This window comes from Ursus arctos, unplaced genomic scaffold, assembly GCF_023065955.2.
Source record: "Ursus arctos isolate Adak ecotype North America unplaced genomic scaffold, UrsArc2.0 scaffold_18, whole genome shotgun sequence".
In the NCBI taxonomy this organism is placed as follows: Eukaryota; Metazoa; Chordata; class Mammalia; order Carnivora; family Ursidae; genus Ursus; species Ursus arctos.
In genome coordinates this window covers 4,760,185-4,776,433 of record NW_026622852.1, presented here as the reverse complement: position 1 = coordinate 4,776,433, position 16,249 = coordinate 4,760,185, and the positions used below count along the sequence as shown (strand labels likewise).

The 16,249-nt window shown below is 34.6% G+C and overlaps 1 long non-coding RNA gene across 1 annotated transcript in view; it reads left to right on the top strand.

Annotated features, from left to right (window-relative positions):
• The window catches only part of LOC130544000 (uncharacterized), a 261,101-nt gene extending 246,959 nt beyond the window's left edge, over positions 1-14,142 (top strand). Inside the window, exon 3 of the long non-coding RNA XR_008959843.1 lies at positions 14,077-14,142. This is a non-coding gene — a long non-coding RNA (uncharacterized LOC130544000). The remainder of the gene's footprint in view (positions 1-14,076) is intronic.
• The last annotated feature ends 2,107 nt before the right edge of the window (positions 14,143-16,249 follow it).

The following is a 16,249-nucleotide window of genomic DNA, read 5'->3' as shown; positions in this document are numbered from 1 at the left end:
TCATTTATTACAATACATTTTACAAAGAATAGTAAAACTTTAAAGTTACTGTAAAATTTTAACATGTTTCTAAAATTATATATTTATCTTTGGGAGATATGTTTATTTTTTGACAACTATGCCACTAGCTGTGTGTGCGAAAACACAAATGTGTGTGTTTTTATGTGTGTTGGGGATATATTAGACAAAAGTGGTACCAGAAGTTCGTGGTTTTTTTCTCCTCCCAAAAAAGAATTCTAAACTTAAAATTAAAAAAATCAGTTTTGATCATCTCAGTTTTATAGATAATCTGAAACTCAGAGATAAGAATGTATCTAGTTTTCCTACTTTCAGTCCCAGGACTCTTAGTATAATACTGGACAGCCCTGAGAGCAAGCCTGTTTCACAGTGTGAGCTTGCATATGGCAAGGTGTGTATTTGTAAAACTACTCAGTGGTGCCAGGCTATACTCACATGGATGCTCAATTTAAAAAGTATTTTTAGAGGATGACGGGAAAATGGATTCTCTGAATTTATGCCTTTCAACCCAAAGGAGAGGAGAAAATGTGTATGGACTATTTGGAAAATGTCTGCGTAAAATTAGCTGGCTATTATCTAGTTAAGAAATAAACTCTGCTGTCTGGTGTGCTATGAAGTGGAAGTGAGTGGTTGCTGGAAAGAGGATATAAATGGTGCTTTACGAGGCTATATTGATCTTTTTTTTGTTTTCAAATTAAGGTTTTGAAAAGAAGTAATTTTAAAGATAAGGAAAAGTTTAGTGAAAGTCACCATCTCTAACATGTTATGGCTGATTAGGTTATTAAACTAACATGTTCAGTTTTCTGTTGTGAGTCTGCAGGGAGTAGACTGTATTTTGGGTATCTTTTTGCATGTACAAATTTTCTATCCATTCATTCAATAAATGTTTGCTGAGTGACAATTATGTGTCAGGCATTGTGCTAAGTGCTAGAAAAGAGAAAAAAAAAAAGTCCCTTCTGTTGGGGAACTGATCAGTGTTTTAAACAGATATGCCTTAAAAACAACAATTACAGTCCGGGGATTATGATATAGGAATGCAAAACATATGACATATACACCTTTTAGGAGCATATAACTAAGCCCAGGAGAAGGATGGAAAGGGCTATAGGATAAGCTGAGTTCTGAAGAACTTCCTGAGTTACGGGCTTAGTCAGGAGGAGAAATAAAAAAGTATTCGAAGAACAAGGAACAGAATATGAAAAACACAGAAGTGAAACAGGACTTGGTATATTCGGGGAGCAGCAAGAGTTTGTTATTGTTGTTGTTTGTTTGTTTGTTTGTTTTCTGGGAGCGGATGGGTGATAATGGGTTAGTGGAGGGAGAAGAGACTGCCCAGCAAGACTGGAACTACTTACTTCCTGAAATGGCAAACCAAGAAGTTTACATATTATCTGGAGTGATGCGAAATCTCTTTTAGGATGTTAGTGGGAAAAGGACCTAAACAGACTTTTCTCTTTTGATAATAACTGGCAATCGAATGGAAGATGAATTGGGTGAGGATAAAACCTTTTAGACAGGGAGATTAATAAATAAATTGTAGCTTCTAGATGCTACATAAAATTTCCATTTACCACTCTTCTTCCTAAAAGAAAGTTTAGGTATAGAACTATAAATACTGAAAAATGATAGAATCCTCAGATTGCAATTCTAATTATTGCTTTCTTCAATGAAGAAAGTGAGGTCAAACAGGTTAAATGACTTGCGCAAAGCCAGAGAGTTTCTGACAAAACTGGAATTTAGGACCCTGATCTCCTCTTTCTCAAAAAACATGGATTAAAATTCACAAGGAACCAGCCTTCAGCTTCATAGAAATATTTTAGCTCAAGTATTAATGATGATGTGTCTCTGTTAGCAGTACCATAAAACAAGTGACCTTCATGGACAAAACTCTGTGGTTAAAATTAAAAAGACAAAGGAAAATGAGATCTGATTATTAATGTAATTAGTTGATGATCCAGTGGGGTGACAGATCCATAAATGCCAGCTATAGACTGATGATAATGGAGCATTCAAATCTCCAAACTGGTGCTCAAGTTCTGCTCTCGGAAATAATGAGGGACCTGCTTGCTCTCTCCTGCCTCCTTGCAAGGTGCTAACGCTATGTTCCGAATAATGATGTGCCAAGCTAGTGTAATGGCAGTGCTGCTCTTGCTTCACATTAATTCCACTATTTGTTTTCTGTTGCTATAGGGTCTGAATTTTTGAAAATTGGGCATTTATGAAGTGCTATCATGAATAGGACAGGGAAAGAATATTACGATTAACCCCTCTTAAGGGTTGCCAGATTCACAACATGTTCATACAACTCAAAGTATGTTAAGGGTTTTTATTTATTTTTTTAGAATCTTTTTATTTATTTAAAAATAATCCCCCTCAAGACCTCTATTAGAGTGCCTAAATCACATTTAAAAGTGTAATTTGGCACACAACTTGTTACTGGTTGCTTCCAACTAAATATTTCAGTGCTCAAACAACTAGTTATGCATATACAGATAGAACACCTTACAGGTCTATATTTTCATTCAGGTGGGTAGCCTTAGTTGGCTGTTAAACTTGATAGTATCCACTGAGGTTATTCAGACAATCATCAACCACAGTGTGGATGTTATTTGCCCAAGAACACAGATTGATAAATGACAGAACTAGTGCCTGAATCCTACAACCCTTACCCCAAGATATCCCATATCCACTGTGTGAAAAGGAACTGGTGCTGTGGCCAAGATACTATTGTTTAAGCAGTGAAATAATTCTTAAAGGGGTCTAATTTCCTGAAATGCATAGAGGTATCAATATTGTCCAAGCTCCGAAGATTCTAAACTTTGGAAATAGAATTTTATAAAAAACTTCTCTGGGAAGGTGAAATGAAAATCAACCTTCAAGTGTTTCAGTGACCACTGAGAACTAAGGAGCACATGGTACATAGGTACCATGGGGTACCTAATTAGGGGATGCCCCTAAGTATTGGCAACATGTGACACTCAGAGCACCATGGCCCAGGGAAAGCAGGCCTAAATGCAAATGGGCAGATGTTGCCAGCTTACCCAGGTGGGTTCAGCCCATTTCTCATGTTTGCAGAGTAAGTAGGATAGGAGATTAACACAGTGCATCTCTGGAATAAAACATTGATTTTGTTTGTTAAGGAGATACATGGCCATGGCAGAAAAAAAATTAGAAAATACAGAAAAATATATAGAAGAAAATCACCACTTAGAGATAACCACCAAGAGTATTTTCATATATATTTCCCATGTTTTTCTGTGTACGTACTATACCAAAAAGACCCTACGCATGTCTATTCACAGTTCACAGAAATAATTGAGAGGTGGAATGTTCAGGCGCCCTGGTGACAACCTCACCTCAATAGGATGACTTGACATTTGTAACCAAGTGCCATTTACAATGCTTTCTTCGTATCTGAAAATATGACTTTACTAAATTCTCATTTGGTAATAATGGTATGACAAGGTTTAGACTGTTCAAATAAAATAACATAGGTATGTTATAACAAGGGGATAGAATAAATATAGAATTAAAAAAATATTTATGTCTTATATACAGTGAAATATTACTCTGCTATCAAAAAGAACGGTTTCTCAACATTTGTTGCAACATGGATGGCACTGGAGGAGATAATGCTAAGTGAAATAAGTCAAGCAGAGAAAGACAATTATCATATGGTTTCTCTCATCTATGGAACATAAGAACTAGGAAGATCGGTAGGGGAAGAAAGGGATAAAGAAAGGGGGGTAATCAGAAGGGGGAATGAAGCATGAGAGACTATGGACTCTGGGAAACAAACTGAGGGCTTCAGAGGGGAGGGGGTGGAGGAATGGGATAGACTGGTGATGCGTAGTGGGGAGGGCACGTATTGCATGGTGCACTGGGTGTTATACACAACTAATGAATCATCGAACTTTACATTAAAAACCAGGGATGTACTCTAAAAAAATTTATGTCTTATGTCATGAGATACTTTGTGATACCTCTGTTAGGGAACAAAAAAGACTACCTCTTGATCCTCCAAATGAGAAGGGAAGTTTCAATAGGATGTCATCAGTTTCAATTATTTTGGATATAAAAGAGGAGGCCAGTCACTTGAATACTGAAGCAGTTACCAGGTTGTACTAACAGACTGTGACTGTGGAAACCTCTTTCTCCTTGCTCCTCCTGAGATGATGGAGGACTCTGCAGAGATACTCCCATGAGTCATGTCTGCTTCATGGAATTCTGGGTGTTTTATTAATTTATAAAGGCGACTCTTCATATGTAGGGAGGGGGAGAGAAACAAATGTGGCAGAGTAAAGAGAATTCCTATTTCTGGGGAGGGTTAATTTAGTTTCACATGATGGAATCCTATTGGATCCTCATCTGGTTATCTAAAACTATAAAATTTACTTTATATTCTCATGCCACTAAATTGCCTTTGAAAACATGGTTACAAATAAAAGCACAATAGTTCCTTATCTGGGGGAGAAACTCAGTTTCTTTAATCTGTTAGAAGATATATAGCTTGTTTCCTTTTATGAAGGAGAAGAGTTAGTATAAATAGTGGTGAAGTGGATTATCAGTTCATAAATGCTTGCCAGCATCTGTTGATATGTCCTTTTGAGAGATTCCGAGGAGAAAAATAACTGGGTGAAAGGGAGAGTATTTTTAAGACTTTGATACCTGCTGGCAAATTGCTTTCCAATTCATACTACCATCAGCAATGAATGAAGATGGCAATTTCATCATACCTGCTCATTACTAACAAAACAAAATAACACAAAAGGCTTGCTTTATTAAAAAAAGGTATTATTTACTTTTTGCAGACAAATACCCTCAAATACAGATATAGGCCAAGCTGTTCTCAGTAATTAGAGTCTTTGTGATAGACTGTTTCTTTAGGTCAGTCTGTTTCTTTAGGATCACTTTGAGAATACATTTAAAACGCAAGAAACAGGGGCACCTACCTGGGTGGCTCAGTTGGTTAAGAGTGTGCCTTCAGCTCAGATCATGATGCTGATCTCCTGGGATGGAGCCCCATGTCGGGTTCCCTGCTCAGCGGGGAGTCCACTTCTCCCTTCCTTCTGCCCCTTCCACAACCCCCCCCCCACTCCCAGCTCGTACTCTCTCACTCTGCTCTCTCTCTCAAATAAATAAAAAATCTTTAAAAAAATAAATAAAGAGCAAGGAAGAGAAGCTGTGTCCATGGATAGACAACCCCTTGTATCCTGGGAACATCAAAAGAGTAATAATTCTGCAAGAAGCCGGTGAAAGAGAAAGACAAATATTGCATGGGAAATGGGAGGACACTGAGGATAAAATTTACCTCTTGTCACATGTTGGAGTAGAGGTATAATCTAACTCCAGAAAGTACAAATTCTATCAGTTTTTTAGGGCTGTCATAACAGAGAACCACAGACTGGGTTTATACAACAGACTTTTTTTGTTTCCTCATGATTCTGGAGGCTAGATGTCCAAGATCAAGGTGTCTGCAGGGTTACTTTCCTCTGAGGGAGTTTTTTCTCAGCTTGTAGATGGCCATCTTTTCTCTGAATCTGCACATGGTCTTTCCTCTGAGGGTCTCTGTGCCCTAATCTATTCTTATAAAGACACCAGACACAATGGATTAGGGTCCACCCTAATGGACTCATTTTAATCTAATTACCTTTTTAAAGACATACTTTCCAAATATTGTCACATTCAGAGTGAATGAAAGCTAGTGTTTTTCTTTCTTTCTTCCTCCCTCCCTCCCTCCCTCCCTCCCTCCCTCCCTCTCTCTCTCTCTCTCTTTCTTTCTTTCTTTCTTTCTCTCTCTTTCTTTCTAAGATTTATTCATTTATTTGAAAGAGAGAGAGAGGGAGAGGGAGAGAGAATGCGAGCGTCAGTGTGGGAGCAGTACAGGGAGAAATCTCAAATAGACTCCCCACTGAGCATGGAGCCTGATCCAGGGCTCGATCTCATGACCCATGAGATCATGACCTGAGCCGAAACCAAGAGTCAGATGCTTAATGGACTGAACCATCCAGGCGTCCCTAAGATTTCAGCATAAGAATTTTGAGGGCAAACAATTCAGCCCATATTACCAGTATATTAAAATTTCTGGTTTGCCTTTATAAAATATTATGCACAGTACACCATTCTTGATGGTAATCCCCTTATTCACTAATTATGGCAGTGTTACCATCTTTTATGAGAGAAGAATATGTTACACACTGGGATCATTCTGAATTTGAATTATGTCCACAAGCACACCTGGTTTGCTTACAAGTAGATACAAAGAAATTAGATTTAGTAATAACTGTATTTGATCTCTTAAGTTCAGTTTGCATACCATATATAGCATCTTTCACTGAAATATCACATATCTATTGAAATTGTTCCTGGGATCATACATCAGTAAGGTCATAAAAATTTCAAGATAGGTTGAAAAGGTAAGTCATTTGAATGACTTCCTATATATCTGGAAATTATATAAACTGTATAAACAAATTGATAGTTAATAGTTAATAATGGGAGAAATAACAGAAACTCAACCAATTCTAAAGCATTCATATTGGGCATAAGGGGCATTAATCATCGTGCTGATGATTTACTTTGGAGTTAAATAGTGATTCTGCTTTAGTAAAGTGGTTGTTGACTTAAATCTCCTTTTGCAAGAACACCTCTACCATGCTTAAAACAGGAAGAATGTGTAGATCTGTGGCATTACATTACTATGTGCATATGACCATTTCTAAGTTTCCTCTAAATATGGACCTCTTTTTTTTTGTTTGTTTTTGACACTTTAAAAATTTTATTTATTTTCATTATGATAAGTGTACCCTTAATCTCCAGCATCTATTTCACCCATCCCCCCCGCCCCCCCCCGCCCCCCCATTCACCTCCCACCTCCCATAAGTTTGTCCTCTATAGTTGAGTCTGTTTCTTGGTTTATCTCTCTCTTTTTTCCTTTGCTCATTTGTTTAGTTTCTTAAATTCCACATATGAGTCAGATCATATGGTATTTGTCTTTTCTGACTGACTTATTTTGCTTAGCATTATACTCTCTAGCTCTATCCATGTTGTTGCAAATGGCAAGATTTCATTTTTTTATGGCTGAATAAAATCATTCCACTTCTTTACATATATACACACCACTTCTTCTTTATCCATTTATCTATTGATGGACACTTGGGCTCCTTCCATAGTTTGGCTATTGTAAATAATGCTGTAAATAAATCCCTTAAATTAGTATTTTTATATTTTATATTCTTTTGGTAAATAACAAGTAGTGAGGTTACTGGGTGGTAGAGTAGTTCTATTTTTTATTTTTTGTGGAACCTTCATACTGTTTTCCAGAGTGGCTTCACTAGGTTGCATTCCCACTAACAGTGCAAGAGGGTTCCATTTTCTCCACATTCTCTCCAACACCTGTTGTTTCTTGTGTTGCTAATTTTAGCCATTCAGACAGTGTGAGGTGACAGCTCATTGTAGTTTTGATTTGCGTTTCCTTGATGATGGGTGATGTTGAGAATCTTTTCATGTGTCCGTTGGTCATCTGCATGTCTTCTTTGGAGAAATGTCTGTTCATGTCTTCTGCCTATTTTAAAAAGATTATTTGTTTTCGGGGTGTTGAGTTGTATCAGTTTTTTATATATTTTGGATATTAACCCCTTATCAGATATGTCATTTGCAAATATATTCTCCCCTTCAGTAGATTGCTTTTGAGTTTTTTGGTTGTTTTCTTTGCTGTGCAGAAACTTCTTATTTTGATGTAGTACCAATGGTTTATTTTTCCTTTCACTTCCCTTGCCTTAGGAGACATATCTAGAAAAATGTTGCTACAGCTTGTGTCAGAGAAATTATTGCCTGTGCTCACTTCAAGAATGTTCACAGCCTCAGGTCTAACATTTAGGTCTTTCATCCATTTTGAATTTATTTTTGTGTATGGTGTAGGAAAGTGGTGCAGTTTCATTCTTTTACATGTAGCTGTCCAATTTTCCCAACGTCATTTGCTGAAAAGACTGTTTTTGTCCTATTGTATATTCATTCCTCCTTTACTGAGGATTAATTGACCATATAATTGTGGGTTTATTTCTGGGTTTTCTATTCTATTAATCTATGTATCTGTTTTTATGCCAATACCATACTGTTTTCATTACTAATGCTTTGTAATATAACTTGAGGTCTGGAATTGTGATACCTTCAGTTTTGTTTTTCTTTTTCAAGATTGTTTTGGCTATTCAAGGCCTTTTGTGGTTCCATAGAAATTTTAGGATTGTTTCTTTTAGTTCTGTGAAAAATGCTGTTGGTATTTTGAGAGGAATTGCATTAAATCTGTAGATTGTTTTGGGTAGAATAGGCATTTTAACAACATTTGTTCTTCCAATCCTTGAGTATGGAATGTCTTTCCATTTCTTTGTGTCATCTTCTATTGTTTCATTAGTGTTTTATAGTTGTGAGAGTAAATGTCCTTCCTCTCTTTGGTTAAGTTTGTTCCCAGGTATGTTATTATGCTGGATGCAAATGGGATTGCCTTCTTAATTTCTCTTTCTGCTGCTTCATTAGTGTACAGAAGTTCAACAGATTTCTGTACATTGATTTCATATCCTGCAATTTTACTGAATTCATTTATCAGTTCTAGAACTGATTTCTTGTTTTTTGTTTTGTTTAGTTTTTTTTTTTTTGTGGAGTCCTTAGGGTTTTCTATATATACTATCATGTCATTTGCAAATCATGAAAGTTTTACTTCTTTACCAGTTTGGTTGCCTTTTAATCCTTTCTCTTTTCTGATGCTGTGGGTAGGACTTCCAGGACTATGTTGAATAAAAGTGGTGAGAGTGGACGTCCTTGTCTGTTCCTGGCCTTGGGGAAAAAGCTCTCAGTTTTTCACCATTGACTATGCTGTTGGCTATGGGTTTTTCACATAAAGCATTTATTATGTTGAGGTAAATTCCATCTAGACCTACTTTGCAGAGTTTTTTTTTTTTTTTTTTTAAATCATGAATGGATATTGTCCTTTGCCAAATGCATTTTCTGCAACTATTGAAATGACCATATGGTTTTTATCCTTTCTTTTCTTGATGTGATGTATTACTTGATTGTTTTGCAAATATTGACTGTTCTGGTACCATGGAATAAATCCCACTTGATTACGGTGTATGATATTTTTAATGTATTGTTGGATTCAGTTTGCTAATATTTTGCTGAGGATTTTTGCAATTATATTCATGACAGATACTAGCCTGTAGTCCTCTTTTTTGGTGGTATCTTTATCTGGTTTTGGTATTGGGGTGATACTGGTCTCATAGAATGAATTTGAGTTTCCTTCCTGTTCTATTTTTTGGAATAGTTTGAAAATAAGCATTAACTTTTCTTTAAATGTTTGGTAGAATTGCCTGTGAAGTTGTCTGGTCCTGGACTTTTGTTTTTTCGGAGTTTTTGTTTACTGATTCAATTCCATTGCTGATAATTGGTTGGTTCAAATTTTCTATTTCTTCTTGCTTTAGTTTTGGGAGGTTATATGTTTCCAGAAACTTATCCATTTCTTCTAACTTGTCCAATTTGTTGACATATTGTTTTGCATAATATTCTATTATAATTGTTTGTATTTCTATAGTGTTGGTTGTTATTTCTCATCTTTCATTAGTGCATTGTTTATTTGGGTGCTTTTTTTTTTTTTTCTTTCCTTGGTGATTCTGGCTAGAGGTTTATCAATTTTGTTAATCTTTTCAAAGAACCAGCTCCTGGTATCATTGATCTGTTCTATTCATTTTGTTTTTGTTGTTTAATCCCTGTATTATTTATTTCTGCTCAAATCTGTATTATTTCCTTTCTTTTGCTGGGTTGGATTTTGTTTGCTCTTCTTTTTCTAGGTCCTTTAGGTGTAAAGTTAGGTCATGTATTTAGGATTTGTCTTGCTTCTTGAGATAGGTCTGTATTACTATAATCTTCACTTGTAGAACTGCTTTTGTTGCATCCAAAAGGTTTTTGATGATTGTGTTTTCATCTTCATTTTTTTTCCATGTAATTTTTGATCTCTTCTTTGACTTCTTGTGACTCATTAATAGTTTAGGAGCATGTTATGTAACCTCCATGTATTTGTGGTCTTTACAGATTTTTTTCCTAGTGGTTGATTTCTAGTTTCATAGCATTTGGTCAGAAAAGATGCATAGTGTGGCTTTGATCTTTTTGAACTTGTTGAGACTCTTTTGGGGGCCCAATATCTGATCTGCTCTGGAGCATGTTCCATGTGCACTTGAAAAAAAAATGTGTACCCTGCTGTTTTAAGATGTAATGTTCTGAATATGTCTGTTAAATCCATCTGAATGGAGCTTTCTTTTGAATCACAGTAATAGCAACATAGAACTCCCCTATCCTTCCCTTCCTTACTTCTTCAATATGTTGCTTTTAGCTGTAAAAATTCATTTGTAATTTATGAAAGGTTTTAAGGATCCCTCCCTCCCCAGATTTTTGGACTTTGCAGAGATCCTTGAAAGAAATCAACAAACTGAAACATGACATGTTTTTTAGGTTGTGAATCCCACTAAATTAATATCAAAGAAACATTATACTTTACAGCTTAAATACTCTGAGCAGCATGATAGTAATGAAGTATTCTCAAATGAGCAAAATGAGAGCAGTGAGAATTTACACATTAGTTTATATTAAATAGTGATAATTATCCTGTTTCAAACATTAGTTTTAGTTCATGTTGCCATGTATAGTGTATCTTTATATTAGTAATCAATAGAAATGTATCTTAGTTTTGCTTAAAGTAGTTGTTATTTTGGTGTAAAGCAAAAATAAAATAAAAAATATTAAACCACCTTATTTTCCTTAAGAATGATTTTGGTTAACTATTGAATTATGATGAATTATCAAATTTCTAATAATGATAAGGTAAATAACCTCTCTCTCAAACTAAATTATTTCAAATGGCATAATGTCTGAATGTTTGAAATTGGTGTTTTTGTAAAAGAATAAAATCAAATAATTCACAAAGATATTTTCTGATGTTGAATAACACTTGAGAATAGAAGTGGGAATACCATTATATATAGGGTTCAGATTGTTGTAGTGTAAAAAACTTGATGACAAGTATCTGATCAATCTGGGTTTTATACATGGCTACGTAAGTGCTAGATCAGCAATGTTTAAATAGATTACTTGCAACCAAAATATCTCTGTCAAGAAACTTGACCAAGGTTAGTTCTCTTTTTCCTGGAAGATTCACTCTATGATCTCGTGATTTGGTAGGTAGGGTTTGTGAAGTACTAAGGTATAAGGAAGCTTCACCTCCTCTCCTAAGACAGGGTTTCTGAACCTCCGCACAAGATTGATATTTTGGGCTGCATAAATCTTTTTTGTGGGGGGCTGTCCTGTGAATTATTGGATGTTTAGCATCCATGGCCTCTACCCACTAGATGCTAGTAGCATCCAGTAGCGTCCCACCCCAGCTGTGACAACCAAAAATGTCCAGAAATTGTTATATGTCCCTGGTCACGGGGATGGGAGGAGGAAATCAGCCCTGGTAGAAAAATCCCGAGATAAAACAGTAAAATGATGTGAATAGGTCACCACCTCTCCTTCGGTTCCACCACCAGATCTACAAGAATAGCTTCTGATCAAAACATACTACACCAAATATATTGTCTATCTTTCAGGTTTGGCATTTAGTACTTTCTTTATTGAGGCTATAGTTGGCCTTTTCTTCTTCCCTTTGTTATTATGTTCATTTTCTCTTATCAAGTCTTTCCCCCGCCTTCTAATCCTACCCTATACTCTGTTAAACCAAACTTTAAAAATCATGTTCCCTCCCTTTCCTCCTGCAACTTATTCCTATTTGTAGGAGTGCATGTTCTGATCAGAAAAATCATAGCACAGAAACTTAATCCTATTTTTTAAAGCCCTAACTATTCCTAATGGCCAGAGACATGGAAATTTTAGTAGCTGAAGATTGTCCGCTTTGTGAATCCAGCTCTTACTTTGTTGATATCATGTCTTTCTGTGATAAATTTATTATAGCCTGGCAGTAACGCTGGGTCTCCAGCTTTGTACTTTCTCTTTGCCACATACTTCTGCTCCCATGGATATTAGATAATTGGATTCTTGCTTGACCTGTGGAAAACTTTAAGTACCTCCCTGTCATTTAAGAAGATTTTCTGTTCCTCTAGTCATGCCAGACCACAAGTAAAACACAGAACATAGGATTACAGCTGTTAACTAACCATTTAAAATGCCTCATTGATGAAAAATGCCACTTTTACTTTGGTTTCTTTTATGATTCTTTCATGAATAAAGTTTGCCATCCATGTTTCTCAATTATTTCTTGCAATTATAATTGTGCAAATATAAATATAATTATATTAAAAAGCAAAAAAATACAAATGGAGATTTTCACACTTGAGAGATGATTAGTAGACTAGAAATAACAATTGACATATTTTTTAAATATCCAAATTATTTAATATTTTTGAAGAGTTTTTGAAGAATTTTTACTTTCAAATGTTTTGTAGTTTTTAATAGTGAACATTTATTGGCTACTTACTATGCCCTAGGAAGGGTTTCTAAGCAATTTATTTGATTTAACTCATTTAATCTTCATAACAACTTCACTGTAAGTAAAAAAATTGAGGCTCAGAGAGGGTTATGTAAATTGTCTAAAGTCCAGTGTAGCTAGTAATCCAGGGGCCAAGTTTCAAATCCAAAAACTGTGAGACTCTAGGTTTGGCCATAGAATAAAGAAGACGGCCTGAATTTGTGTGTGTGTGTGTGTGTGTGTGTGCATGCATGTGTTTGTGTGTGTATGCACATACATGCATCATGCATGTGTGTGCCTGAATTTATTCACATGTCTGCTGTGCTTGACTATTGGCTGAGGGAACATTATGGGTTACCCAAAGGATCGGTTCCCTTACATTATCCAGGGACCCCTAAGGCATTTCCATATAACAATGAGAATCCCTTAATTGACAGTTTGGATTCAGTTTACTTGGTTATCCACGCAGGTGCTTTCTAGAGCTAAAATTCTTTGGCTCTGTAAACTTTAAATATGGAAGAAAAACATACTTTTATTATTACCTTATGAATGTTATCTATTTATTTTTAAAAATTTATTCATGGTAAAACTTTTATTCCAACATGCTGGTAGAAATCACAAAGGAAGTTTAATTCTTCTGATTTTTCCTCCCACATCTGGAAATTCCAAGCAGATAGAACGCCAAAAATTATGAACAAAATGAGTGGTTCTTTGATTTTACATTTTATTGAAGTTCTCATAATCAGCACTGTCACATTTGCAATGAGAATTCTTAGATTTAGATCTGTGCTTTTATGTGGATTGGGTGTCCACATTTTTGGAAATATGACACTGTGTCTAATAGAATAATAAAATAGGAGGAGATGATGGAAATATTGGTCTTAATGCAGCAAGATGTGATTGTGTTTCCTCTTTTGATTTTTAAAGTGCTCAAGTTCATTTGAACATATTTAAATCTATTATCTGCACATACATTCTAGTTTCACTGCTTGAAAATTTGAAACATTGTAACTGTGAAATGATTCTCTTAATTTTAACTGATGTTCCATTGCCACATTTTGATGAGCAAATATTATAGGACTTTTATTATCATAAAACCTGTTTAACCTGCTTCCTCATCTTCTTATTTGAAACGTATTCATTCATTTAGCATTTTTGAAAAGTGTTGTCTGAGTTTTGTCTGAAATTGACTTTTGTGTATCAAGAATTTAATCTGCCTTTATGTTTCTTTCTAGGAAAAAATGTTTATTTTCAGACATTAAAAAAACAAAATTCTTTTAGAGATTCAGATAGAGAAGTAAATCAGAATATTTACACCTTTCTTTTTCTTAATGATCTAAAAGCAAAAAAAAATAAAGATAAAAACAACATTTTTGAAGTTAATGGGCATACACTAATATTGAGCAATGGTTGAGGTTTAAACCATTTTTTTATTTTATGTATTTTTTAAGGTATTTTATGTATTTTTTAAAAAATTTTATTTATTGGTATTTCTCAACCTGTTTGTTATACTAAGTATATTAATGAGAATATATATATATTTTTTACAATAGGTTCCTGTCCTGAGACCACAGCAGGATGTGCCTTGGACAAAGGTATGCACACTTAAAATGTATTTTCAATATTCTCCAAAAATAAAGCATATAAATACAAATGTTATAATAATAAAAAATGTTATAAAAATTATATTAGTGTAATGTGCTTATATATATGGAAGTATAGTACATGTTCATGTATATGATAAACACTCTTTCATCTGATAAAACATGATACTAATGAGAAAACATTAGAATAAAAAATCTGATCATTAAATACATATCATTTCCTGATCACAGAAACCCTTAATTCATACAACATATATTCAAAGAATGGTTATCACTAATGCCTTTGACAGTAAAACAATGAAACTATTCTATGCTTGATGGAAGTTGTTTAACACAGTCTTTAATGACTCTGATGATTAAATTATTGAAGGTAGGATATATGCAAGTTAACTATCAGTTAAGAACTACCTAGGAATATCTAGGTTTTGGGGGACCAGATAGTGAAATTAGTTTAAAATTGCAAGTTGATTTCATGAGAAGATGCAAACAGCAAATTAAATAGAGCTCAGTAAGAAGTATATAAATGTACTACGGGAAAGATAAGGGTGAGAGCACAAGGCCAGTACAAGATGCCTTTGATTTCAAAATGGAATGCTGTTGTAAAAAAAAAAAATGTGGACAAAGAACATTATAAATATCATGAATCTTAATAACCTTGAATCCTGAGAGGGAGCTGAAAAGGAATACATTGAATAAAAAGTACATAGTGGGAACTCCAGGAGTAAAGACAAAAGGAACTAAGATTCTTAGGGACTATAAGGGAGAAAGATGAAGGAAGGAACTGGAAACAGATCCCATACACAGAAGCTATGAAAACCAGTCCTTCTCTATGGAGGAAGTAGCAAGAAAAAATTGCTTAAAGTACCACATAAGGAATGTGAGTTCTGAGATAAAGTATTGAAAGAAGGTTTGTCATTTCTTTGGAGGTATTTAGATAATGAATGGTTCACAAATGTTTGCTTATAGTCTCTCTAAAACTTCTCTAGATCATTTACCCTATTTCGAGTCTTTCCACCCCATAATGAAATGAGTGAAGCAGTTCTTTTATTTTTCTGTGTGATAATTTCATATTTAGAGGAAAGTTGAAAGTTTGTGGTTATAAAAAATGTGTATATATATATAATATACACACACATATATATACACACACATATATATCATTAATAATAATTGATAACCTATTTTATGCAAACATAATACATATATATGCATATATATACACACATATAGATATGATATCATTAATAATAATTGATAACCTATTTTATGCAAACATGATACTTGGGGAAATACACTTATATAATCATCTTTTATTTTAAATTTGGCTCAAAAAATACTATATGTGTTCTGCCATGTAACTTCTCTATGAAAAAATAAACTTCTATAAGCATATACATATATGAATAATTGAGATTTAAAACTTGAAACATACTTCTAGGTTTTTTTTGTTTTGTTTTGTTTGTTTGTTTTTGGAGTATGACGCGCCTCCATTTTTCATATATTTTTTTTTGTCTTAGTCACTTTCAGTCTCTATTCAGAGACTGGTGTGACTTCAGAATATCCATGTAAAATATGCCAGCCAATGTCCTCTGCCAGACAGAGAATGAATGGCTCTAGGCACAAATCTCTGTTGTGTCAAGGCTTTGGCATGACATTTGGCAGGGAACTAAATCAAACACAGCACAATGCAAATAATCATGGTTTCCCATAGATATGCAGCCTCAACTTCAAGCCTGCTGTTAGTCATTACTACTATTTCCCCTGATATTCTAGGGAACATTTCTGGTAATAAACTGAAAACTATGGTATTTCCTGGTGCTCTCATAGCGCAAAGAAATGTAAAGATTGTGGCTTTGAAACTGGACCTTCCTGTCTTTGAAGTGTGGCTCTGTCACTTACTAGTTGTGAAATCCTGGGCAGGCTATTTCAGATATAAAATGAATTTACTATACTTACCACAAGGATTTCATGGGCATTAAAATGATACAATTGTCCTAAATCACCTCTTCTGCTTCTTACATAATTAAATGCTATTTTACTTCCTATTTTTATAATGGGTTGGGTTTTGTGTTAGACTTTTTAATAATCATCTCAATCATATTGTGAATGCAATAGGAATGAC